The 25,882-nt window shown below is 44.3% G+C and overlaps 1 pseudogene; it reads right to left on the bottom strand.

Annotated features, from left to right (window-relative positions):
• Positions 1-213: 213 nt before the first annotated feature.
• LOC149397609 (secreted RxLR effector protein 161 pseudogene) lies at positions 214-999 on the bottom strand (annotated as a pseudogene).
• Between the last annotated feature and the right edge of the window lie 24,883 nt (positions 1,000-25,882).

Genomic DNA, 25,882 nt, shown 5'->3' with positions numbered 1-25,882 from the left:
CACACCGCCCGAACTCAGGTGCCCAGCACGTGACTCAGTTAGATACGGAGGCTATGGAATAATGAATGTTTAATAAATCTTATTAAATAAGAAATAACGCTTTCAATTCAAATAGATAATAAATGTTAAACTTTATTTTATTAACAATTTCAACGAGAATTTACATAAGTATCTTCTCGTGGGCAAGAATTCCTAACAATCTCCCACTTTGACCTAGAGAAGATATGGCATGTATCTAAGGCCCATTCCTCCCACATGTTTCATGAACACATGTTCAGATAGTCCCTTTGTCATTGGATCCGCAATGTTGTCTAACGTCCAGATCTTCATGACTGCCACGTCTCCTCTTCGAACTATTTCTCTTATAAGGTGGTATTTTCGTTCTATATGCTTTCCTCTCTTATGGCTGCGAGGTTCCTTTGAGTTTGCGATGGCTCCAGTGGTATCACAGTGGAGTTGCACAGGCTCGTTCATTTTAGGAACTACCTCCAGTTCGGCTAAGAAATTCTTAAGCCAAACAGCCTCTTTGGCTGCCTCGGAAGCTGCAATATATTCAGCTTCCATAGTAGAGTCTGCGATACTAGATTGCTTAATGCTTCTCCAGACAATCGCTCCTCCATTGAGAGTGAACACTGATCCAGACGTAGACTTCAACATGTCACGGTCTGCCTCAAAGTCAAAGTCAGTGTATCCTTGTATCACCAAGTCATTACTTGTGTATACAAGCATCATGTCTCTAGTTCTCTTAAGATATTTTACGATATGCTTAACAGCTATCCAATGTTCTTGACCAGGGTTTGACTGGTATCTACTAACAACTCCCACTGCATAGCATATGTCGGGTCTAGTACACAACATGGCATACATCAGACTCCCAACTGCTGAGGCATATGGAACTCGACTCATATCCTCCACTTCTTGCGGTGTCTTAGGACACTGCTCCTTCGACAGGAACTTTCCTGAACGAATTGGCAATAATACCCCATGGGCATTTTGCATCGAGAAGCGAGAAAGTACCTTATCTATATAAGTACCTTGAGACAGAGCTAGTAGTTTGTTCTTCCTATCACGAATGATTTGGATTCCTAGAACAAAAGCAGTATTCCCCAAATCCTTCATTTGGAATTGCTTTGCCAGCCACTCCTTTATGTCAGACATTACTTTAATATCGCTTCCTATAAGGAGTATATCGTCTACATAAAGGACTAAGAAAACAATTACTTTCTTCGAGTACTTGTAAACACAAGGCTCAGAAAGGTTTTGTTCGAAACCATACGTCTTGATCACCTCATCAAACCTTTGGTTCCAGGATCTAGACGCTTGCTTGAGTCCATAAATGGACTTTAATAATTTGCAAACCTTGTGCTCTTGACCCTTTTCTATGAATCCGTCTGGTTGAGCCATATAGATTTCTTCTTCCAGATAGCCATTCAAGAATGCCGTCTTTACGTCCATTTGCCAAATCTCATAATCGTAATGAGCGGCAATGGCCAGAAGAATTCTGATGGATTTAAACATGGCTACAGGAGAGAAGGTTTCGTCGTAGTCGATTCCTTCTCTTTGGGTAAAACCCTTAGCCACAAGTCTAGCCTTAAAGGTTTCGACTCGTCCATCAGCTCCTTTCTTCCTCTTATAGATCCACTTGCACCCAATCGGTCTAATTTGTTCGGGTGCATCTACAAGAGTCCAGACTGAGTTTGAGTGCATAGACTCTATCTCTAGATTCATGGCTTCTAGCCATTTTTCTTTGTCCAAGTCGACCATGGCGTCATTAAATGACACGGGGTCGTCGTCGTTCGCATCCAAGGCAACGACGTTTGCTTCAAAACCAAGATATCGGTCGGGCTCTCTAGAGACCCTCCCACTACGACGAGGCAATGTAGCACTTGAACCAACGTTTGTGTTTTCTTCTTCATCTCCCACTCTCACAACAATTGTAGGTGGAGATGGATCCCCTTGGACGTTAGTCTTCGGGGTTGGTCTAACATTTTCCTCGAGTATAATTGTACTTCGAGGCTTATGATTTTTAACATAATCATCTTCAAGAAAAGTAGCATGAGTTGAAACGAATGTTTTCCTATCAATAGGATCATAAAATATACCTCCTTTTGTCCCTTCTGGATAACCAACAAAGAAACAAACGTTTGTTCTTGGTTCCAGCTTGCTCGATTTCTTTTTCAAGACATGAGCGGGACAACCCCAAATACGGAAGTGACGCAAACCTTCAGGTGCTCCGTTCCATAGTATTTTGGGTGTTTCGGATACAGATTTTGAAGGAACTTGATTTAAGATATACATGGCAGTCTTTAATGCATAACTTCAGAAAGATGTTGAAAGTGAAGAGTAGCTAATCATGGATCTTACCATGTCTAATAAAGTTCTATTTCTCCTTTCAGCAACCCCATTTTGTTGAGGGTTACCAGGAGCCGATAATTGCGACTCAATCCCATGCTCAAGCAAGTAATCGGTGAACTCATTGTCTAAGAACTCGCCTCCCCGATCCGATCGAAAGGTCTTAATAGTCTTACCCAATTGGTTTTCAACACAAGCACGAAATTCTTTGAACTTACTAAAAGTTTCAGATTTTCGTTGCATTAGGTAAATGAAACCATATCTAGAATAGTCGTCAGTAAATGTGACGAAGTATTCATAACCGCCTCTCGCAGCCTCACTCATTGGTCCACAGACGTCAGAGTGAACAAGTTGCAGAGGTTCGGTGGCTCTTAATCCTTTTCCAGCAAAAGATCGCTTGGTCATTTTTCCTTCAATACAGGATTCACAAACAGGCAGAGTTCCCACTTGAAGGTGTTTCAACGGCCCAAGCCTTGAAAGCCTCTCTAGCCTCTTTATATTTATATGACCAAGTCTTAAGTGCCATAAATAGGTTTGTTCATCACTAGACAGTTTAATTTTCTTATTAGATGTGGGTTTAGCTACTTTAAACATTTCAGCATTAAATGAACATTTATTTTCAGGAGTTAATGCATATAAACCATTATATAATAAGGCATCACATATTAATCTTCCATCTAAAGAAACACTCATAGTTTTCTCATTCACAGATAAAGAAAATTTTTGTTTAAGTAATTCAGAAACTGAAATTAGGTTTCTACAGAACCCAGGAATAAAATAAACTGAATCTAATATCAAATATTTATTTCCAAATCGGAGTCGAACTATTCCTAAAGCTTTAGCCGTGACGGACTCTCCGTTCCCCACTCTAAGCTGTAGTTCGTCTCCTCTCAGTTCCTCCCACGAGTCAAACACCTGTAAGGTTGTACAAACATGATTAGTTGTCCCCGAATCAATTATCCAGGACGAGAGAGAATCTCCAGCATATAATGCTTCTAATACATGTAAGTGAGTGAACGGTACATTACCTTCACACGACTCAGGGCTGATGTCATCATCATCAGGAATCACTATAAGTGATGGCCTTTCCATTACGAGAACATTCTCTAATGGTAAATCTTCTGGTGATGGTGGACAAGGCTGTGGTGCCAAACTCGGTTGCACCTGATGGTAAGCATACTTTACCAAACCATCACGCCAAGAAAGAAGTTCGCTTTGAAACTTCGTCATTTTATAATCCGGGCCAAAACCACGAAAGTAAATGACAAAATCGGCGTATTCCTCGGCGAGTGAATTCAGAATGATGTCAACCCGAGTTGCCTCATCAATCTTTGTGCCCCGAAAGGCAGCTAGGTTCATCCAATCCGACATGTTTCTCACATAGAGAACTGCGCATTCACCAGACTTCATTTTGTTATCCATAATATACTTCAAGAGATCATAATTCGAAGTCATGTTGAAATTAATAAAATACAAGTACATAAATTACTAATGAAAAGAAAAAACATTCATCATATAAATTTAGGAAATAAAAAACATAATGCATAAGCACGGGGAAAAATACTAAAGATATTAAAAGACCCAGTTTTTTATATTCCAAGGTAATTCGACTAATAGTCACAGTCCGTTTCACTCTGGTGACGTAACGTAGTGCACCTAGTGAAAATGAGAACCATCTCAGATTAGTGAACAATCACTATACATGTACCTTCATAACTATGCTCACTAACTACCATTTTAATAGGAATCGTTGGCCACATGAGCAACCACCGGTTGGTTCATGCATGAGTCGACCCAACATTTCAGTGAAAGAAATCTAGCCCATACGCACTAGCGTAACTAGTACACGCAGGGATCAACCCTCCCACCTATCGTCAGAGACACAACCTTGGTATTGGAATCAGAAAAGCCCTTCCGAATGGAACTGACCACCATGTTTAGAAAACCGCCGGTCACGAGGGGATCTTTCATCCTCACGGTGTTGTGTCAATGTTGGAGGCCTAAGACTCAATATACTTTTAGTATTTTAATTTCCTAGCATTAACTTTAATCTAGGTGATACACTCGTGTTTACTAAATCATATTAAAAGCTCGAGTGATTCTAAGCTACCCTTAAAAACAATAAGTTTCGATATAGCTTAGTCATTAGGAAATTGTGACATTCTAGTCTTGATTATCCTAATAGTATTCCTTCACGGAAAAGCTCCCAGTAGAGAAGGTGAGACACTAGGTCTTCTTAAATACCTCTCAGCTTAGCCTCTTATTGGCTTGGTGACAAAGCTCTCCGATCCGTTCAACTCATTCATTATTTAACTATCCTAATCCAATTAGATAATTTTAATGAATGAAAGCCCATGACAACCATAAACATACGATACACGATCTAAGTTATAGCATACAAGCATGGCAAAGCAATTAAATAAACAAGCATAGCAAGCATGGTTTGATTTGTAAATAAAGATGAGCCCAATCATATTGGCCCATGGATTCAATTGGGCCCATTCTTATGTCCCTTAGAAAAATAAATCAATATCAAATTATTTAATTTTTCTAATTTTTATCGAAAAAAAAATTAATTAAGTAAAGGGCCCATTTCAATGTCCCATTTAAAATAAATCGATATCATAATCATTTATTTTGTAATGTTTTAAATAAAAATCATTAGGGCTCAGCCCATACAATTAATTAAATAAAACATTTAAAAAACTTAATTTTTTTTTCGGTAAATTTTTTTTTTTTAATGAGTGGGCCCGTGGGCCCACTAGGGTTTCCGGGCTGAGGCCCGGATGAATCCTCTAATCTTGACCTAGGTCAAGTTTAGACTTGAGGCTGCACCGGACCGCCGCCGCCACGAGGACGCGGCCTTGCAAGAAGAGGATGGCCGAAACTTGTCACAAAATTTTGTGACAAGTTTTCTTGTGGCGTAGTCGTTGAGGCTTTCTTCGTCCGTCATGCTTCTTCGTTGTGTGTCCGTCTCATCTCTCGCCGATCGTCGTGATCATGAACGTCGCTCGTCGGATTACAACAATAATAATAATAATAATAAATTTACAAAAAATCCTATACCCTTTGAATTTCGGGTGTACAAAAAATCTAGAAAAGCGAGAATAAAAAAATCTACGATCAACCACAAATCACAATTCACATAATCATATATTGAATTGCATGAACTTCATATCAAAATATAAATTCATTCAAACCATGTTAAATTTAATCACATGAACGAATCAATTAATTAAGTAAATCGACTAGCTCTGATACCACTTGTCGGGGACGATTCCCCCATATAACCATATAAATGCCGAAAAGTGATTAATTACGCTAATCATGAGCTAATTAATTCAATGATTATATGACAAGATCTAGATTTACATTAATTAATTATTATAAGAGAGCATATAAGTCAAGCAACCGAAACAAGAGTAAACAAGTACTTACATTGATTTTCGGTTCACGAACTGAAAGCTTTCACAATCCGTCTTCGTCTTGAACGTACAAGATTCCACACGATCCAACAAAGAACTCCTTGTTCAAGGACTCGATGTGATGACACCTTAGTCTTCCGAAACGTAATCTCCGAGACGAATAAGAAAGATGAGTGGGCACAGTCTTTATCTCACTAGATCACAAAACTAGGTGTCTCGAGATCTTTCTCTTATTTTACTAAGAATGGAAACGAATTTCAGAGGGGAGGGAGAGGCTGTTTTGCACGGCTAAGGTAGCCTAGAGTGCACGAAATTATTAGATCAAAAACCTTAATTTTTGCCTTCTCATGAACCCCTATTTATAGTAGTAAAAAGGAGATATTCATGGAATCTTCCAGAATATTTTATTTCCTTTTATTGTGTTCACACTAGAGGATTTAATCTAGGCCATTGGATCTCAACAAGTGAATCCTACTTTTTCTCTCATCCATCAGATCAATATCTATGGGATATTTAAATAGAGAATAATTTATTTAGTGAGATAATAAAAGAGAATATATTATTCTCCTAAATTTTCTCCTAAATATTCTCCTAAATACTCTCATTTAAATAAGGAGAAAATATAGGAAAATATCTTATATTATTCTCTCTCATTTATTTAAACAAATAAAGAGAAAATATTGGTAAATACCAATTATGAAAATTTCGAACTTGATGGCACACGGCCAAGGGGATTTGCGCAAATTCCTAGTGCCAAAACCCTAATTCGATTTTCATATTTTGTTCAAGGCTCAATTGCTTAAAACCCAAATAATTATTTATTTACTTGGTCCAACAATAAACAGATAATTAATAATTGTTTATTTACTTGATCAAACAATAAATAAACAACTCTACCATAAATATTTATTTAATTATGCGAATACCCGTTTTCCAGAATTAATGTTGTCAATCACAATTACAACAAGTGAGATTTAATAATGATAAACATTATTATACGAAAGTTCTTATCTGCCTTTATCAGAGCCGAATCGGGGACTATGGACCTAGTAATAGGAGCTTAACAAATCCGATGAAAAAGACAAAATAGTCCTTTCTCTTTTGTCCATCGATTCGTCTAATCTTGGTCAAATACTCCACCTTGTAAGCCAAGACTGAACTCTCCTTTATACTAGAATTATATTTACTCATCGTGACGAGTGTCCACTGATATAGTCAGTTCGTGATCAAGATCCTCCAGGTTCAACCCGTATCGAGAGAAGTCAATTTTTCCGTTATACTTCTCTTGATACATATCAGCCGAGCGAAAGATTCTTTCGAACGTTACTTACTTCGAAAGTGCGCGCAATCTATCGGTTCTGGAATCAACCCTTAGGTGAGAGAACAGTAACCTTCTTTCAGGAAGGCTGGATTCCGTATCTGTAAATCACTTCCCACGCGAATTATGCTCTGAGAAAACTCCCAAGACAAAAGTTGTGATTAGCATGAATAGCCTTTTAGCGAATGAGTCAAAGAGCTCAGTAACATAACCCAGTGTCCATGATCACTTCAGGATTTAGATCAAGTCTCACTGTGACCATCATAGTGGCCTCGGTTAGTGTGTCGTAACGGTCCTTAAACGACAAATCTACACCAAGACCTGTCCGGGTCGTACACTTACCACAAGTGTAGAATGCTCCCACATAGTGATCAGCCTTCACCCATGTGTTCCACATATATGACTTTAGATATAGTTATCCAGGCGTATATCAGTCATCGACCATGTTTTAGCACACCGCCCGAACTCAGGTGCCCAGCACGTGACTCAGTTAGATACGGAGGCTATGGAATAATGAATGTTTAATAAATCTTATTAAATAAGAAATAACGCTTTCAATTCAAATAGATAATAAATGTCAAACTTTATTTTATTAATAATATCAACGAGAATTTACATAAGTATCTTCTCGTGGGCAAGAATTCCTAACATGATGTATGTCTACAGATCTAGCTTTTCATATATTTAGAGTTTTTAGGATTTTTTTTCGTGATTTTGAAATTTGGGGTTTCTAGGTTCTTGTTTGCAAGATCTTGGTAAATTTACACTGTTGGCCAAGATTTGGTTAATTTACATTGTTGGGAATGTTGGTTATGATGATAAGATATCATATTTTAAAAATATTTGTCAATAAGGAATACAGTGTTTTTCGAATAATCGAGTATCTGTAAATATGTATGTGCATGTCAATTTACAACATTTATAACAACTTGCGTATATGTGTGAAAATGTGGTGTAAATATTTGCTAATTGACTTGTGTACCTAGAACAATTAAGCATAATTTTTAAAAATTTACAGTGATTATCGTCTATCACTAACACAAGTAGTAAGGTGTGAACATGACTCTTCTTCAATGGCGAGAAAATCTTCGGCATAAAAAGGGCCAAAATTGACAACAACAATTAAACAAATGAGACAGGTATATGTGGTGTTAATAATATGTCGATATGAAGTCTATGTTTTGTTGCTCGCCGAATGTGGGTTGTGTCGGGGAGGAGTTGGCTTCCTCTTGGCTCGGGATCCCGGTTGTTCCGGAGCTTGAGAGCTATCTCGGTCTTCCGGTTCGTGTGGGTAGACGGAAGGTGTTGGTTTTTAGCAATATTACGAATCGCGTCCAAAAACAACTTCGTTCGTGGAGAGCTAAGGTCTTCTCGGCGGGAGGGCGGGAGGTTCTCATCAAAGCGGTAGTACAAGCGATACCGGCTTATTCCATGAGCCTCTTCAAGATCTCGGTCACCATTATTAGCGAACTACATCGGCTCATTGCGCGGTTTTGGTGGGGTGGTGCGGAGGATAAGCGGAAGATCCATTGGAAACGGTGGGAGCTTCTTGCACGACCTAAAAATGAAGGGGGACTCGGGTTCAAGGATCTAGGCGATTTCAACCGGTCTCTTGTTGGTCGTCAGGTTTGGCGCATTATACGTTTCCTGGATTGTTTGATGTCTAGGGTCCTCAAAGCCAAATACTTTCCGAATTCCTCGGTGCTTGAGCTTCGGAGTAAAGGTCATTTCTCTCATCTTGGGAAAAATCTTTGTTGGGCCTTGGAGTTGCTTCGGAAAGGTTTAAGATGGCGGGTAGGTGAAGGAAATTTGAGAGCCTTCGGCCCGCCGTGGATCCCGAGAGCCGGGGCCTTCTCTCTCACTTCCCCCGAGCCGGACGATTACTACCCGTGGCGGGTAGCGGATTTTATGTCCCCGGAGGGGTGGAACCATGAGTTGTTGGAGTCGGTCCTCTCCCCCTACGACGTCGAGGCGGTTCGTCGCATTCCCATTAGCACCGAGGGTGGGGTGGATAGATTGGTGTGGCATTTTTATAAGTAAAACAGAGATAAAGAGATGTGCGGAATTGATATTTTCTCATTAGCATCAGACGTGTATTTATACACATTACAAGGAAAGGGAAATAAACAAATAAGGAAACCTAATCCTACTATACAAGGAAACAAATAATCAGCTGTTGACAACTAAGGACAGCTAAGAAAAAACGTGTACAGCTAAGGGAATCAATCCCACACACTAATCAGCTCTAACTAAAAAAGGAGAAAAATAAAGCCCATCTAACAATCAACCTAATGGGCCTTTTAACAATGTTTAGACTATTCTTGAGAGTATACACGAAATTAACATAATATTTTAACACTCCCCCTCAAGTTGGTGCAAAGATATCTATCATGCCCAACTTGCTTAAAAATTCTTCAAACTTTGTCTTGTAAAGCCCTTTGGTGAGAACATCTGCTAGCTGCTCTGATGTTGGAACGAATGGCATGCAAATTTCCCCCCTTTCTAGCTTCTCTTTGATAAAGTGACGATCTATCTCCACGTGTTTTGTCCGGTCATGTTGAACCGGATTGTTGGCGATGCTGATGGCAGACTTGTTATCACAAAACAGCTTCATGGGAGCTGTGAACTTAACCCGGAGCTCATTTAAGATGCCTCGGATCCAAATGATCTCACAAATACCTTGCGCCATAGCTCGGAACTCTGCCTCTGCACTACTTCGAGACACAACAGCTTGCTTCTTACTTCTCCATGTCACAAGATTACCCCAAACAAAGGTACAATAGGCTGAGGTTGATCGCCGGTCATCTGAACACCCGGCATAGTCAGCATCTGTGAACACTTCAATCTGCCTCCCATCATCCTTCTTGAATAAAACTCCTTTTCCCGGACTTCCTTTGAGGTAGTGTAGAATGCGATACACAGCCTCTAAATGATTCTTGGATGGATTGTGCATGTGTTGACTTACAAGGCTCACTGCAAATGCAATGTCTGGCCGTGTGTGAGCCAAGTAAATCAATTTCCCAACCAGCCTTTGATACATTTTCTTGTCTGCCGGATCCTCATCATCATTTGTCGTTGTGAGCTTATGATTTGGATCAATTGGAGTAGAGGTAGGTTTGCAGCCGAGTAGACCTGTTTCCTTGAGTAGATCGAGCACGTACTTTCGTTGTGAGATTGCAATCCCCTTTGAGGACCTGGTCACTTCCATACCTAGAAAGTATTTGAGACTTCCTAGGTCTTTCACTTCAAATTGCTGAGCTAGGAATCTTGTCAACTTGCTGAGTTCAGCCTCATCATCACCTGTCATCACAATGTCATCCACATAAACAATCAATATGGCGAGTTTACCATTTAGAGAATGTTTGTAGAACATGGTATGATCACTGTGGGCTTGCGTGTATTGCTGATCCTTCATCGCCTTAGTAAATCTGCCAAACCAAGCTCATGGAGATTGCTTGAGTCCATACAGTGCCTTTTTAAGAAAGCACACTTTCCCATTGGCCGTGTGATCAAATCCCGGAGGTGGCTGCATAAAGACTTCTTCCTCTAGTTCTCCGTTGAGGAAGGCATTCTTGACGTCAAATTGTCGTAGTGGCCAGTCAAGATTCACGGCAAGAGAGAGTAGGACTCTGACGGTGTTTAGTTTGGCAACCGGAGCAAAGGTCTCCTCGTAATCCAGCCCATAGGTTTGAGTGAACCCACGAGCAACCAGCCTTGCTTTGTACATGTCAATTTCTCCCTCGGCATTATACTTGATAGTAAATATCCATTTGCAATCAACTGTTCTTTTTCCTGTAGGCAACACAGTCAGTTCCCAAGTGTCATTCTTTTTTAAAGCTCTCATTTCCTCTAAAACAGCCTCTTTCCACTTAGGAATACTTAGAGCTTCATAAATAGAACTAGGTATCTCATCAATCAACAAATTTGTGGTAAAGGCTCTGAAGGCAGGAGACACATTTTTATATGAGACATAATTAGACAAGGGGTACATGGGAAACTTCTCGGCTTGTCTAGTGGTGCAATTTCTGGTTCCTTTTCTAAGGGCAATTGGCTCATCTAGAATTTCAAGTGTACCTATACTCTCGGCTGACTCATCAAGAATGGGTGAATTTGAGATGAAAGGAGAAGAATTACCTTGATCTGTGTTTGGTTCTGATGATGACAGTGCTGGAGTTTCAACTTCACTTTCTGATTGCACTCTTGAGTTAACACGGAAATCAGATATTGGTTCCTCATTTGAATCCGTTCCATTTTCATTATATGATGACATTTCATTTTGATCATTTGGAGCATTTGGGACATTTTGTATACGGCTAGAAATATTAGGCAGATCCAAAATAGGCAGAGAATGATTTAAATCCCAAAAACACTCTTCAATATTATTCTCCCCCTGAAGAGGGATTTTGTAAAAAAAAAAAAGGTTGGTTTTCAAAAAATGTGACATCCATACTTACAAAGAATTTACCCGAGCTAGGGTCATAACATTTAAAACCTTTTTGAGTTGGTGAAAAACCAAGAAAAATGCATTTAATTGCTCTAGGATCCAATTTTCCTCTAGCATGATCATGAACGTGTACAAAGGCAGTACACCCAAAGATTTTAGGATTTAGATGTGTGAAACATTTGTTCTTCGGAAAAAAAAAAAAAATTAAGTGTAGAAATGGGAGTTTTATAGCTAAGGATTTTGCTTGGCATTCTATTAATTAGATATGTAGCAGTTAACAAAGCTTCTCCCCAAAAACGTTTTGGAACATTCATAGAAAACATTATAGCTCGAGTAACTTCAAGAAGATGTCTATTTTTCCTTTCGGCAACTCCATTTTGTTGAGGTGTATAGACACAAGAACTCTGATGGATTATGCCTTTTTCATTTAAAAACTCACCAAGGATTTTGTTAAAATATTCTCTACCATTATCAGTTCTCAAAATCTGAATACGGCTATCAAATTGAGTTTCAACCATGTTGTAAAAAATTTTGAAAGTGTTTTCAGCCTCAGATTTATCCTTTAAAAGGTATATCCATGTGGTTCTAGTGTGATCATCAATAAAGGTAATGAACCAGCGAGTGTTGGTTAAAGATTTTACACGAGATGTCCCCTAAATATCACTATGAATTAAAGCAAAAGGTTTAGAAGGTGTATATTTCAAAGTAGGAAAATGAGACCTTTTATGTTTTGCCAATTGACAGATTTCACATTGCAAAAAATCAATATTCTTATTATGAAACATAGAGGGAAACAAATGCTTTAAATAACCAAAACTTGGATGTCCCAAACGAAAATGCCACAACATAATGTCATCAGATACGGAAAATAAACTAGAACAAAGAGGTTTCTGAATTTGTTTACTCAAGGTGGTCTCGGATGTGAAGTAGTAGAACCCTCCATTTTCTTCAGCACTGCCAATCATCTTCCCCGAACTTAGATTCTGAAAATTACAACCAGAAGGAGTAAAAATGAGGTTGCATTGTGAATCCCTTGTCACTTTATGAACGGATAAGAGGTTATAGGCAAGTTTAGGAACATGGAGAACATTAGAAAGAGTAATGGATGGTGATAAAATAATTGAACCTTTCCCAGCGATGGCTGAAAGAGATCCATCTGCAATTTTCACTTTTTCATGACCAGAACAAGGATAATATGTATGGAAAAGATTTGATGAGGCAGTCATGTGGTTTGTAGCACCAGAATCTAAAATCCAAGGATTGGAGTTTTCTAAGGTTGTTTTAAGGGCTGCTACATGAATACCTTTTTTAGCTAAGGTTGTTGTTGATTGATGAGAGGACCACATCTTAAGCATTTGCTCTAAATCTCCTTTAGTGAAAGAAGACTGATCTTGAGTTGATGAAGAATTTCCAGTAAAACTGGTATTATTGGACTCGGCCATGGTGTATGATCACGAGTACCTATATGTGTTTTAGGGTTTTGTGTAGCTCTGATACCATATAAGTAAAACAGAGATAAAGAGATGTGCGGAATTGATATTTTCTCATTAGCATCAAACGTGTATTTATACACATTACAAGGAAAGGGAAATAAACAAATAAGGAAACCTAATCCTACTATACAAGGAAACAAATAATCAGCTGTTGACAACTAAGGACAGCTAAGAAAAAACGTGTACAGCTAAGGGAATTAATCCCACACACTAATCAGCTCTAACTAAAAAAGGAGAAAAATAAAGCCCATCTAACAATCAACCTAATGGGCCTTTTAACAATGTTTAGACTATTCTGGAGAGTATACACGAAATTAACATAATATTTTAACAATTTTGAGGATAACGATCATTATACGGTCCGATCCGGGTACCGCCTGGCAAGGTCGGAAGCCAAAGGAGGCCCATCATGCTCGAATGGGGAGGAGGCTCGTTGGTGGGCCAAATTGTGGTCGTCGTCGATCCCGCCAAAGATCAAGCACTTGGTGTGGCGGGTGTGGTTCGAGGCTATCCCAACTATGGGGAATTTGAGGAAGCGGGAGATCAAGTGCCTTCCTTTTTGCAAGTTTTGTGGGGAGCTCCCGGAGAGCGCGGTGCATGTGGTGTGGGGCTGCTACCGGGCCCAAGGTATTTTCCGGGCTTCTGTGTTGGAAAGGTGGGTCGGCAAGACGGGAACTTGCTCCTTCAAGGAGATTTTTTTCCGGGCTGCGTCCTCGCTTACGAAAGAGCATTTCGAGCTGTTTTGTGGGTTAGTGTGGGCAGCGTGGTCGGACCGGAACACTCGTATTTTTTAGCATGCCACTAAGACGCCGGAAACGTGGGTCTTTGAGGTCGCGGGGTAGATTGACAATTTCAAGGCTCATTCTTTGACGTTGGAAGGGGCTGATAAAGTCAACGGGGCTGTAATGAAGAGCTGGTCGAGGCCCGGAAGAGGAAGATTGAAGCTCAACGTGGACGCGGCGTGGTCGGCCGGGGAGGAGCTTACCTCTATGGGGTGTGTGGTGCGCGACCACAACGGGGACGTGGTGGGAGTGTTGGCGAGGGGTCTCCGCTGGGTCGATTCCGCGCTCTCAGCGGAATGCTTCGCGATTCGAGAGGGTCTCCGGTTTGCTAGGGAGCGTGGCTGGTTCATTTCGGTAGTCGAGTCGTACTGCTTACGAGCTTCTCAACTTTTCAACAGGAAGCACACGCTAGGCCACCAAGGGGCGATCATCGAGGATATCCTTACGGAGCTCCAGAATGTTTCTATCCAAGACAAGCTGGTTTGGGTGCCGAGGGAATGCAGCGAAGCGGCTCACACGGTCGCGAAATACCGTCGAGAGTCTTTGTCTTTTGATGTTGAATAGTTGTCTTGCCCGTCGTGGCTCTTTTCTTGTATTACTAAGGACTGTGATTCCTCTGTTTTGGCTGTAAGGGAGGCCGGTAGAGCCTCGGCAGGCTGCTGAATTTCACAGCTGCCCATAAAAAAAAATAAAAAAAAATAATATGTCGATATGCCATTATCATATTTATTATTTATAAACTATTTTTTATGTGGTTTTAGATTGGTGATTTTGTTGTTCCACGTGAAAATTGGGATTTGAAACAACGAATTATAGACTCGAAAAGAAAGCGAAGAAAGACATCGACCTCAAGCCAAGCAGCCAACCTTCTTTTTCGTGAGGAATCGACGATTAAAGACTCTTTGTTATGTTTTTTTTTATCAATCTTGAAAGAATTTAGTTAGTTTTGGCTTTATCAATACTTATCAAAACAATTTGGTAATATATTATGAACCATATGGTGATATGTTGGATTTCAAAATGTGTGGGTGTGTGAAATTAATTATTTTTGCACAATATTACTGACTACTATAACATGCTGAAATCAATTTATAAGCGTGTATTAACAATTAATTTACAATGTTAAATTATGTAAATGGCGAAGTGATTTATAGTGTTTGCATGTTAACACAATAGAAACACCAAAATTACAATTTCAACTGTGAAAAAAAATATGATTTACATACGTACCAAAATCTGAAGAAAATTAAAAAGAAAAAACAAAACAAAAAACAAATGAGCGTCTTTCAATTTGAATTTTTAAGCAGTCTATACCACGAAAAAATCGAATGTATTGTTAGTTAGTTACATAATATAATCCACGTAAATACCATAACTAATTGCTATTTAATACGGAATATTAAAATTCAAATTCTACGGGAAAATTTCAAATTTTCACGTTTGAAACTTCCTAATCGGTTTCTATATTTTATTCAAATTTTTAAAAAATAACTGCCTAATTTGAAATACTTGGCCGAAATTAATAAAGGGCAAACATGTAAAAAAAATAAGCATTTAATAGTATGCCACGTATGCAACTTGATTATTTACAAAGAATTTAAGAAAGGTTGGCTAATTTACGATTTCTACAGTTTAGGTGGTTTACATAGCTAATTTTTTGTTATTTTTATTACGTTTCGATTCGCTTACTTAATTAAATGCCGAATCTATTTAAATGGTATGAAGTAGCCAATTCAAACTATGACTTTTGCAAAATAGCCATAGTTTCATTAGGTATAGCAAAATAGCCAATTGAGAGTACTAGACTTTTAATCCTGCCTCGATTAATTTTAATCCAGCCTTCGTAAAGCTTACATTCTGTCTTTATAGTTCGTTGGGATTAAATTTAATCCAGCCTAGATTAATCTTACTTAGGCTAGTTTGCTTATAGTTGGCAAACTATGATTATTTTGCAAAAGCTTAAGTTTTATTTGGCTATATAGCCGTACCCTATATTTATATACGATAAATTCTTGAAGATCCACTGATATTATATTAAAATGATATATAATCTATTAATTTTTCATGATTGTCAAGGCTCCATTTTGGCATCAACAATATTTTCTTTAGAATAAGAGAATTTAATATTTTCTTTAGACTAGGAGAAGTAGGTGACTGGGTTAATCTTCTTAGTCCGTCCAAGGTTTAAAAGTGTAAACAAAAGTGTTTAACGAGAAATGGAGTTGTTCGGTTTAACTTCGTGTACAAGCTCTAATTATATTATACGTAGTATGATCTAAGAAACCACATTTTTACGTACTTAAATAATGCTTATTTTGAACTCCTTGTTATTTTTTGGTTGAGCTCCTTGTTATGTTGTCACGGTCGCATATTTCACTTTTTCTAATAGAATAAATTGTGATAGGATGAGGAATTTGATAAAAGAGATGCTTGTTGGAATTTTTGTTAATAAAGAATATTTAATAATATGTGAGTGGTTCAGAATCAAGATATCGCTAATTCTTCTAGTGATAGGGGTGTTATACCGTCATTTTCTTATGGTAAAAACGATGCCTTAATTGCAAAAACAACGTTACAATTGTAAAAAGAATAACTCAGTCAAACGGGCTGAAAATACGCATGAATAAAAGTCAAGCGCAAGCGCCAAGCGACGAGCGCCAAGCGCAAGCGACAAGCTCCAAGCGACAAGGGACAAACGACAAGCAACAAACGCCAAGCGACAAGCGACAAGCAACAAACGCCAAGCGACAAGCGACAAGCAACAAGCGCCAAGCGACAAGGGACAAACGACAAGCGACGAGCGACGAGCGACGAGCGACAAGCGTCAAGCGATAAGCGACAAGGGTCGAGATTAATACTCTATAAATAGCTCAACTCAGAACTCATTCTAAAAAAAGAATCCTCTCTCACTCAAAAATCCTCTCTCGACTCAGGTCATTCTCTCGACTCAAAATCCTCTCTCAAATCAAAATTCTCTCAACCTAGAATTCTCACGACTCATAAGAAAAGACAGATGATCCGACTCGAGGAAAAAGAAAAAGAGAGGCATTGAAGATCTGATTACCCAACAAAGACAGCGAATAGAAGACGAAGAATCTAACAAGAACAACCAAGAAGGCAACGAGAAGATATTCTCTAATCCGAAGGACTCTCAAGAGGACATCAAGTCGTTACGATCCTTTTTAAGAACTGAGGAAACGTGATTCTGACAAGTCGAGACCTCTCACAAAAAATATAGAGAGCTCGCGGCGTCGAGACCTCTCACAACAAAAAATATAGAGAGTTCACGGCGTGACGACCTCTCTAAAAAAAATAGAGAGCTCGCGGAGTCGAGATCTCTCACGAAAAAAATAGAGAGATCGCGACGTCGAGACCTCTCAAAAATAAAATAGAGAGCTCGCGGCGTCGAGACCTCTCATAAAAAATATAGAGAGCTCGCGGCGTCAAGACATCTCACAACAAATAATAAGAGAGCTCGCAGAGTCGAGACCTATCACACAAAAGTATAGAGAGCTCGCGGCGTCGAGACCTCTCACAACAAAGAATAACAGAGCTCGCGAAGTCGAGACCTCTCAAAAAAAATATGGAGAGCTCGCGGCGTTGAGACCTCTCACAACAAAAAATATAGAGAGCTCGCGGTGTGACGACCTCTCTAAAAAAAATAGAGAGCTCGCAGAGTCGAGACCTCTCAAAAAAATAATAAATAAACAGAGAGCTCGCGGAGTCAAGACCTCTCACAAAAAATATGGAGAGCTCGCGGAGTTGAGACCTCTCACCAAAAAAAAAAAGAGCTCGCGACATCGAGACCTCTCACAACAAAGAATAAGAGAGCTCGCGGAGTCGAGACCTCTCTAAACAAATAAAAAATAAATAAATAAATAAAGAGCTCGCGGCGTCGAGACCTCTCACAACAAAGAATAAGAGAGCTCGCGAAGTCGAGACTTCTCACGAAAAAAAAGACAGCTCGCGGCACCGAGACCTCTCACAAAAAAAATATAGAGAGCTCGCGGCATCGAGACCCCAGACAAAAAAAAAGATATATAAAGTTTCCCGCACGATAACTCGAACGTGAAACTGGGGGGTTTATGTTATACCGTCATTTTTCTTATGGTAAAAACGACGCCTTAATTGCAAAAACAACGTTACAATTGTAAAAAGAATAACTCAGTCAAAATGGGGTGAAAATACGCATGACTAAGCCAAGTGCAAGAGCCAAGCACAAGCGCCAAGCGACGAGCGCCAAGTGCAAGCGATAAGGGACAAGCGCAAGCGACAAGGGACAAGCGACAAGCAACAAACGCCAAGCGACAAGCGACACGCAACAAACGCCAAGCGACAAGCGACAAGTAACAATCGCCAAGCGACAAGGGACAAGGGGGAAACGACAAGTGACAAGCGATGAGCGACAAGCGCCGAGATTAATACTCTATAAATAGCTTGTTGTCGCTGTTTTTCGGACAACTATTTAGGAGCCCCAAACGGTTCGACCCAAGGCCGGACCGAGTGGTTGCCTTCGGGCTCGAGCGTGTCGGACTCGGTATCCCGAGTCTTCCCTTAGCTGTGAATGTCCCTTGAGTTCGTCCAAGTACCTGAAAAGGAAGAAAGAACAGATGAAGTAAGAAGGGAAATCAGAGGGGGTGCCTCTGTTTACCTCTCCGACGCTCAACATAAGTAGGATTGAGGTGGAGTATAGAGGTTTTAGAGGTGGTGAGAGGCCAATGATGAGCGAAACGAGTGAAGTACGAGTTCGACAGCGTTTCGAGACTCAAAATTTGATACCTGGACCAGGGGAGGGACCCCGATATTTATAAGCGATCAAGGGGCATTTTGGGAATCCCCTTTGCCGAGGGCCGGCTCTGGGTCAGCCATGGAGGCAATGGCCGGCTCTGGGTCGGCCTTGGAGGCAATCGCCGGCTCTGGGTCGGCCATGGAGGCAATGGCCGGCTCTGGATCGACCATGGAGGCAAGGGCCGGCTCTGGGTCGGCCATGGAGGCAATGGCCGGCTCTGGGTCGGCCTTGGAGGCAATGGCCGGCTCTGGGTCGGCCATGGAGGCAATGGCCAGCTCTGGGTCGGCCATTGGCCGGGCGCCGGCTCTAGGCCGGCCATTGGCCGAACGCCGGCCCTAGGCCGGCCCTAGGCCGGCCATCGGCCGGGCGTCGGTTCTGGGCCGGCCATCGGCCGGCTGTCGGCTCTGGGCCGGCCACTGGCCGGGCGCCGGGTCTGGGCCGGCCATTGGCCGGGCGGCTGCCCACCGGGAGTCAACCGGTCGGGCCGTGGCCGGCCGGGAGTCGTTGTGTGGTCCTTGGCTGGCCGGTCGGGGGTCGTTGCGACGGTCCCGCCTATCGTGGTGCGTTTTGACTCTTTTGCCCCTGTCGGTCGTTGACGGGCCCACAACATTAGCCTCCCGAGTTTCTGGTCGAGCGTAAGTCGAGTGGAAACTCAAGAATCACGTCGACATGTGGACTCCAGACGACCACAATTGAGTTTGTGGTCGCACCGTAGAAGGGCGTTTAATGCATCGCGAGGGATGGCGTTGGTGCGTCGCGAGGGACAGCTTTAGTGCGTCGTGAGGGACGGCTTTATTACGTCGCGCGGGACGGCTTTGCGTTACGTGTCTTATGTTCTCAATATATTACTATAATCGATTTGCACGGTTTTGTCGATGCGGGTCTTATTTTCTCGACCCTTCGACGAAGGTGCAATCGATTCGCCCGTCTTGTCGGTGCGTGGCTTACTTCTTGACTTACCAATGAAGGCGTGATCGATTAGCACGACTTTATTATGCGTGGCTTATTTTCGCAACCTACCAATTAAGGCGTGATCGATTAGCACGACTTTATTGTGCGTGGCTTATTTTCTCGACCTACCAATGAAGGCGTGATCAATTAGCACGACTTTATTGTGCGTGGCTAATTTCCTCAACCTACAAATGAAGGCGTGATCGATTTGCACGGCTTGGGCCTCGGGGGGCCTCGGTGTCACATTTGTGTGACCAGGTTTTCTGTGGACGCTGGCTAGACCAGTTACGTCCGGCGGACGCAGGCCTTTGAAACCCATTTGTGACTCGCTGCCTATCGGCGCACGAGCTGGGCGGCGAGCGTGGTGCCACATTTGTTTGGCCAAGTTTCCCGTGGACGCTGGCTAGACCAGGTACATCCGGCGGACGCAAGCCTTTGAAACCCATTTGTGACTCGCTGCCTATCGGCGCACGAGCTGGGCGGTGAGCGCGGTGCCACATTTGTGTGGCCAGTTTCCCGTGGACGCTGGCTAGACCAGGTACGTCCGGCGGACGCAAGCCTTTGAAACCCATTTATGACTCTCTGCCTATCAGCGCACGAGCTGGGCGGCGAGCGCGGTGCAACATTTGTGTGGCCAGGTTTCCCGTGCACGTTGGCTAGACCAGGTACGTCCGACGGACGCAAGCCTTTGAAACCCATTTGTGACTCGCTGCCTATCGGCGCACGAGCTGGGTGGCGAGCGCAGTGCCACATTTGTGTGGCCATACCACCTTATGAGCGTGGCACCCTTAGGTGCGCGCGTCATGTGATTGGCGGGGTTAGGTGCAGACTTGATCCCCCGGCGAGTGTGGCACCTTAGTGCACTGGTCGCGTATTCGGGTTGAGTCCCTTGGGTCGAGTCTTGTGCCCTTGTGAGTGCGGCGCCAAGGCACGCATGTCACGTTTGGGGACTCAATTGGCCCGTTCTTCCTCTCACGAGAGCGTCGTAGAGTGAGTATTGGTGCGTCATTGGGGGCGACATAAGCGTGTCGTTAGGGACGGTTCTTGTGTTCCTCGTATGAGAGCATGCTGGTTTGTCATCGAGACTTGTGAGTCTATCGGTTATTGATGAGTCAAGAAGTCGTGCATGTCTAACATGAGGACTTTCAGGTTGAGACTTGCGGAATAGACCCGACTCAAGGATCTACGCGTGAGGTCGACTCAAGGGTTGGTCGTGTGTAGAGTTGACACGAGGACTTTCAAGTCGATCCATAGGTTTTAGGGCTCAACTTCAGGAATAGACTCAACTCGAGGAGTTAATGTAAGGTCGACTCGAGGGCTAGTCACGTGAAAAGTCGACACGAAGTCTTGTCAATCGACTCGTGGACTCGGAACTCAACTCAAGGAGTGAACTCAGCTCGAGGAGTCATGTAGAGTCGGCACGAGGACTTATCAGTCGACTCGTGGACTCGAGACTCGGCTCGAGGAGTGAACTCAACTCGAGGAATGTACTCAGCTCGAAGAATGGTGTAGAGTCGGCACGAGGAGTAGTTAGTCGGCTCGCGGACTCGGTACTTGACTCGAGGAGGAATGTAGAGTGGGCACGAGGAGTAGCTTGTCGACTCGTTGACTCGGTATTCGACTCGAGGAGTGAACTCAACTTGAGGTGACATGTAGAGTCGGCACGAGGAGTAGCTAGTCGACTCGTGGACTCGGTATTCGACTCGAGGAGTGAACTCAACTCGAGGTGACATGTAGAGTCGGCACGAGGAGTAGCTAGTCGACTCGTGGACTCGGTTTTCGACTCGAGGAGTGAACTCAACTCGAGGTGACATGTAGAGTCGGCACGAGCAGTAGCTAGTCGACTCGTTGACTCCGTATTTGACTCGAGGAGTGAACTCAACTCGAGGTGACATGTAGAGTCGGCACGAGGAGTAGCTAGTCGACTCGTGGACTCGGTATTCGACTCGAGGAGTGAACTCAGCTCGAGGTGACATGTAGAGTCGGCACGAGGAGTAGCTAGTCGACTCGTGGACTCGGTATCCGACTCGAGGAGTGAACTCAACTCGAGGTGACATGTAGAGTCGGCACGAGGAGTAGCTAGTCGACTCGTGGACTCGGTATTCGACTTGAGGAGTGAACTCAACTCGAGGTGACATGTAGAGTCGGCAGGAGGAGTAGCTAGTCGACTCGTGGACTCGGTATTCGACTCGAGGAGTGAACTCAGCTCGTGGTGACATGTAGAGTCGGCACGAGGAGTAGCTAGTCGACTCGTGGACTCGGTATCCGACTCGAGGAGTGAACTCAACTCGAGGTGACATGTAGAGTCGGCACGAGGAGTAGCTAGTCGACTCGTGGACTCGGTATTCGACTCGAGGAGTGAACTCAACTCGAGGTGACATGTAGAGTCGGCACGAGGAGTAGCTAGTCGACTCGTGGACTCGGTATTCGACTCGAGGAGTGAACTCAGCTCGAGGTGACATGTAGAGTCGGCACGAGGAGTAGCTAGTCGACTCGTGGATTCGGTATCCGACTCGAGGAGTGAACTCAACTCGAGGTGACATGTAGAGTCGGCACGAGGAGTAGCTAGTCAACTCGTGGACTCGGTATTCGACTCGAGGAGTGAACTCAACTCGAGGTGACATGTAGAGTCGGCACGAGGAGTAGCTAGTCGACTCGTGGACTCGGTATTCGACTCGAGGAGTGAACTCAGCTCGTGGTGACATGTAGAGTCGGCACGAGGAGTAGCTAGTCGACTCGTGGACTCGGTATCCGACTCGAGGAGTGAACTCAACTCGAGGTGACATGTAGAGTCGACGCGAGGAGTAGCTAGTCGATTCGTGGACTCGGTATCTGACTCGAGGAGTGAACTCAACTCGAGGTGACATGTAGAGTCGGCACGATGAGTAGCTAGTCGACTCGTGGACTCGATATCCGACTCCAGGAGTGAACTCAACTCGAGGTGACATGTAGAGTCGGCACGAGGAGTAGCTAGTCGACTCGTGGACTCAGTGTTCGACTCAAGGAGTGAACTCGACTCGAGGTGACATGTAGAGTCGGCATGAGGAGTAGCTAGTCGACTCGTGGACTCGGTGTTCGACTCGAGGAGTGAACTCAACTCGAGGAGACATGTGTAGACTATCTCTCTTTGGGACCTCCGGCCTAACCGTCGGCCCCTTGAGACTTTGTTATACTTTTACTTTTTTTTTAGTTGTCGAGTTGTTGTTGAGTTGTTTTGATTGAGTATTGCTCCCTGTTAGCCCCCCGAGTTTCTTGCGTTTGTGAGACCAAGACCAAGAAACTCTCGTGTTGAAGGTATACAATAGTGTGTGTTGTCATGTGTAGAATAACTCTTTATTTGCAATAAGGGGGTCGTTACAGGTTGTCATGGCACTTGGCCTTCTTTGAAAAAAGAAAAGAAAATTACATTTTTGAATTAGAGCGATCACGAAGTCGAGCTAGTTTAGCCGTGAGTTTAAGGGCGGAAGCGGTGACAATCATGGCTTGCTAGCAAATGCGACGAATTCCTTGAGGTCTCCACCTCGAATTAGGGAATCAATTTGCTTCCTAAGCTGGTAGCATTCTGTTGTCGCGTGCCCGTGGTCATGGTGATATTCGCACTGTTTGCTTTTGTCTCGTGTTGCGGGGTCCTTCTTCATCGGGGCCGGGGACCCCAGCTTCTCTCTGTTTAAGCTCGAGATCCTTTCGGGTGTCGCATTAAGAGGGACAAAGGATCGCTCTGGGGCTGGAGAAGGACGGTCGTTAGGGACTTGACCATTCCTACGCCTCTTCCCTCGCGAGCCGGGACCGGTGGCCGGTGCCATGAGTGTGGCGGCGCGCTTTTTGTTGGATGCGCGGTCAGCAACGTTGGGTGATTGGTGTCCCAAGGCAGCCTCTCTCGCAGTCTCGCGTCGGGCATTGAGTTTCCCTCTCAAGTCGTATCCATGGGATTCCCTTCGGGAATCGAGGTGGTCTCTCAAGTCTCCATTGGCCGTCCCTATCACCCTTGGCAAGGATATGTCGTTCGAGCGACGTCCTCGACGGGCACCACGACATTCGGTGTCGTCGTCCATCCGGGGGCCTTGGACGCGAATGGTGAGCTCGGAGCATCCCTTTCGGGACCTTGAGATTGAGCGTCCTCGGGTATTGTACGATCCTCGACGCCTCGACGTGGTCTCTCGAGGGTGTCCCCTCGAGGGCGCATGTGTGCGTTCAACCATTGATTGATGTTTTGGTGCGGTCGCCTGAGGGTGTCCCCTCGAAGGCGTGCGTGCGCGTTCACTTTCGTGAATAGCGTGGACGAGGTTGGTCTCATTGGTTCTCGACTTCGCCACGCGGTTGGTGTCGTGGTTGACGTCGTCGACGTTGTTGGACTCGAGGAGGTCGGCGATGAGCGCGCTGGTGACGCCGAGGCGGTCTAAGAGCTCGGCGAGCCTTCGAGCCGTGTCCTCTCGGACTGCGGCCTCGGGGTCATTCGCCGGGTCTCGGGGCTGGCTCTCGTTATCACGAGGTTGCCCTCCTAGACGATGCGTAGGGCTTCGGAGGCCGTACCTCGAGCTAGTCGCTCGGGCGCCCACGGAGGTGGCGGGGACATGACTCATCTCTCGAGAGTTGTAGAAGTAGCAAGAAAGAGGAATGGAAGGGAGAGCGTCGCCAAGGTCGGGAGGTCCCCTCCTTCTAGCGCCAAAATGTTGTCGCTGTTTTTCGGAAAACTATTTAGGAGCCCCAAACGGTTCGACCCAAGGCCGGACCAAGTGGTCGCGTTCGGGCTCGAGCGTGTCACACTCGGTATCCCGAGTCTTCCCTTAGCTGTGAAAGTCCCTTGAGTTCGTCGAAGTACCTGAAAAGGAAGAAAGAACAGATGAACTAGGAAGGGAAAACAGAGGGGGTGCCTCTGTTTACCTCTACGACGCTCAACATTAGTAGGATTGAGGTGGAGTATAGAGGTTTTACAGGTGGTGAGAGGCCAAAGATGAGCGAAACGAGTGAAGTATGAGTTCGACAGCGTTTCGGGACTCAAAATTGGATTACCTAGACCAAGGGAGGGACCCCGATATTTATAAGCGACCAAGGGGCATTTTGGGCATCCCATTGGCCGAGGGCCGGCTCTGGGTCGGCCATGGAGGCAATGGCCGGCTCTGGGTCGGCCATGGAGGCAATGGCCGACTCTGGGTCGGCCATGGAGGAAAGGGCTGGCTCTGGGTCGGCCATGGAGGCAATGGCCGGCTCTGGGTCGGCCATGGAGGCAATGGCCGGCTCTGGGTCGGCCATGGAGGCAATGGCCGGCTCTGGGTCGGCCATGGAGGCAAGGGCCGGCTCTAGGCCGGCCATTGGCCGGGCGCAGGCTCTGGGCCGGCCTTTGGCCGGACGCCGGCCCTGGGCCGGCCATCGGCCGGGCGCCGGTTCTGGGCCGGCCACTGGCCGGGCGCCGGCTCTGGGACGGCCATTGGCCGGGCGGCCACCGGCCGGGAGTCGATCGGTCGGGCCGTGGCCGGCCGGGAGTCGTTGTGTGGTCCTTGGCTGGCCGGTCGGGGGTCGTTGCGACGGTCCCGCCTATCGTGGCGCGTTTTGGCTCTTTTGCCCCTGTCGGTCGTTGACGGGCCGACAACATAGCTCAACTCATAACTCATTCTAAAAAAAGAATCCTCTCTCGACTCAAAATCCTCTCGCAACTCAGAATTCTCTCAACCTAGAATTCTCTCGACTCATAAGAAAAGACCGATGATCCGACTCGACGAAAAAGAAAAAGAGAAACATTGAAGATCTGATTACCCAACAAAGACAGCGAATAGAAGACGAAGAATCCAACAAGAACAACCAAGAAGGCAACGAGAAGATATTCTCTAATCCGAAGGACTCTCAGGAGGACAAGTCGTCACGATCCTTTTTAAGAACAGAGGAAACGTGATTCTGACCACAAAAGATCGAGACACGTCGCAAGCTCGCATCCCGACACGTGTCCCGCAAATGTTATCCGAGAAATCGCATTAACATTTTGGCGCTAGAAGGAGGGGATCTCGAGAACAACCACGACATTCCCGCTGGAAATTATTTTCTCATCCGAAGGAAAGCTCACATCCACCTGAGAATCCTAACTCAAGAGGCGACGCATGGAATCTCCGCAAGATGACCAACCGCGCCGTCGCTTCTGGAAGCAACGCCCCTCAACGGGCAGAAAGCGTAGCGCTTCATACGCAAGCCCGAACTCAAGCTAGACATAGCCAAGTCCAAGAAACATCACCACCAAGCGTCGTCCCAGCAGCAAGCACCGTGCCATCGTTGCACACGAATCCCGCCGCACCTAACTCCGTCTTTATTGAACGAGACGATCTCATGGAGTGCCTCGAGA

Source organism: Urtica dioica, chromosome 5 (genome assembly GCF_054948205.1).
Source record: "Urtica dioica subsp. dioica isolate 48M chromosome 5, U.dioica_male_clone48M_v1_H2, whole genome shotgun sequence".
Taxonomy (NCBI): Eukaryota; Viridiplantae; Streptophyta; class Magnoliopsida; order Rosales; family Urticaceae; genus Urtica; species Urtica dioica.
The sequence above is the reverse complement of the archived record's forward strand: the minus strand, read 5'-3'. Positions and strand labels throughout refer to the sequence as shown.